Source organism: Scaptodrosophila lebanonensis, unplaced genomic scaffold (genome assembly GCF_003285725.1).
Source record: "Scaptodrosophila lebanonensis strain 11010-0011.00,11010-0021.00 unplaced genomic scaffold, SlebRS2 tig00000126-arrow-arrow-pilon, whole genome shotgun sequence".
Taxonomy (NCBI): Eukaryota; Metazoa; Arthropoda; class Insecta; order Diptera; family Drosophilidae; genus Scaptodrosophila; species Scaptodrosophila lebanonensis.
Window position 1 is genome coordinate 1,686,962 of NW_022060582.1, and position 2,774 is coordinate 1,689,735.

A 2,774-nucleotide genomic window follows, 5' to 3' on the forward strand; every position below is an offset into this window, starting at 1 on the left:
TCGATCTAGCCCTGTCTGTCCGTCTGTCCGTCCGTCCGTCCGTATGATCACCTAGATCTCAGAGACTATAAAAGCTAGAGACACCAAATTTTGCACAAAGATGCCTTATGTGTGTACGCTATACGAGTTTGTTTTATTTTTTTGATTTTCCCCCCCACTTCCCCCCTATGGGGATTTTCCATTCGTATAATCGCCTATATCTCGGAGACTATAAGACCTAGGAACACCAAATTTTAGTCCAAGGTGCTTTGTGTGAATACGCAGAAAATGTATATTTTGGAATTTCCCTCCCTCTCCCCTCTCCACCGCAAATGCGATTTTCTCTAACTCCCGTAATTCTTGGAATTTTGAACTAAAATTTTGCAAATACCCCCAGTTAGTTATTATGTGTCCGTATGCCAAGTTTCACTATGATAGACCGATTTACCAAGAAGTTACCAAGAAGCGCTGCTCAAGCGCTGCCCGCGGCTGTTGTTGATGTTGCTGTTTGGTTGACTGCGAAAATGCTTGCACAGACACGAATAGATGCGCATAAACATACATACACTCACACAGACGCAATTGCTATGTAAATGTGCAATTATACACCCTTTACGTGAGTTCGAATACCGAGAAAGGTAAAATCGATCATTGAATTTTTTTTATTTTCTTAATTTTTTTTATTTTCTATAATTATTGTAAACATATGTACAGAGTATTTCAAAGTCGGGACACCCGACTTTAGCTTTTTTACTTTTTTTTACTAAATGCTTCGTGGTCCCACGTCCTTCATCGCCAGGTCCCAGTTGCCGAAAAAACCAGGTTATCGCTCCCTACCGCCTTTTATGTGCCGGATGTCGTGTGCCTGCGGATTCTCCTTTTCTTTATGCATCCGTTTGTTGCGGCCGTGGCTTTTCCTTCTCGTTTTGCCTGCCATCGGACCGTAACTCTGCGCCTGTGCAACCGCAGTTGGCACCCCGGCCCCCCCCCCCACCCCCCCCCCCCCCCCCGCTCGGTACCGCTAGATGGCGCTGCAGTGCCAATTTTAAATTTCGGCGCCTCCCTTAGCGCGGCCACTCAGCTTTTTTTTCAGTGACCAGCCCGATGCAACACCACCGCAAACATCCGAGTGAGCGGACCCCCGCACAACGAAGCGATGTTTGCGCGCATCAAACGGCTGGTGTTATTGCGTCCCCTGCTCCGAATCCGGCGTTGCCTCAGATGACTACTTCCACGGCGCCCAACGTAGGCCACACCCACTCTTGATCTTCTGGTGAGTAGCTCTGGCTGCATCTCCTCCTTATACTCATCCATACTGCTTTATGACAGGCGTCACACTCGGATGTCCTTTGCATGGAATACACCCAGGGGGTTTCCTTGCAAATTTTCCAACTCGTATGCGTTGGTGCCGATGGATTTCCGCGCGAGCTTTTAGAAATTTCCGCGCGAATTTCGCATTGAACGCGCGGCTGAAGTCGCTCATCACGAAGTTCCGCCGGTATACCTCCTGACCGGGCGCTAGTCTTAGCCGCCGCGCACGCCGGTTATATCGAACGCTACTGCGCTCATACGCCGCATGTAATTGTGTCTGGACTTTCTGTTGCACCAGGGATTGCCTCTCTGCTGTACTCAACGCTGCGAATTCGTGCTTGTCTAAGGACCTTAATTTTCTCGCCAATCGACACTGCGCACCGTGCAACATCATATGTCGGCCGAATAGTGCGAAAAAAGGCGTTACTCCAGTCGAAGAATGCACGCTGTTTCTGATGGCCACCTCAATTTCCGGAAGGTGGCGGGCCACTCGCAGCGATCCTGCTCCAGATAGGCACGTATCGCGGCCAGTATCGTCCGGTTCACCCTCTTGGACGCGTTGCTTTGCGGCGAATACACCGGTGTCCGCAGATGCTTAACACCGTAGCCCTCCATCATGTCTGCGAACTGCTTAAATGTGAATTGCCTACCATTGTCGGAGTGTATGACTTCCGGAACGCCGAACGTATGGAACACTTCGTTCACCAAGAAGTCGATGACGCTCCGTGCAGTGGCCTCCCGCATCGCTTTCAGGAATGTGAATTTGGTGAAGTCATCCACCACTATGAATATGAAGGCATGCCCCTTCCTTGATCGCGGATACTTGCCCAAGAAGTCTATATACAACTTCTGGAACGGCCTCTCCGTGACGACCTCGGCACCGATTCCCACCTGCATCCCGCAATTGGTGGCTTTCGTCTCCTTGCAGACCACGCATCTTTGGACCATCTCAGCAACGTTTTTGGCCATTCCCGGTCAATAAAACTGCCGCCGCAACCAGGACAACGTCTTCAACACTCCTCCATGCGTTGACGCTTCAGTATGGGCCTTCGATATAAGCATGCCGGTCAGCGCACGCGGAACCCACAGTTTCCACACACTGCCTTCGAACTGATCTTCTAGCCGGTTGAATGATGTCTTCTTGTAGATCACTCCGTTCTCAGTTTTCAAGTCAGATAATTTTCCCTTTTGATTTCGAATTTCGCTAATCAGCTCTCGTTACTCCTATGACTCAAATTCTGTGGTTTCTATACCCAACAGGTCTGCTGGAGAGAAATCCAACTCCTCTAAAACTTCGGCTTCGGTGCTCCTGGACAGCATATCCGCCACGACGTTATCGGAGCCTTTCCGATGCGTAATTTCAAAATCGAAGCCTTGAAGCAGCAGTGACGAACGTGCCAATCGCCCGGACAAATCTTTCATCGACATCAGCCACTTCAGACTGGCGTGATCAGTTATAACCGTGAATGGCATCATTTCTATGT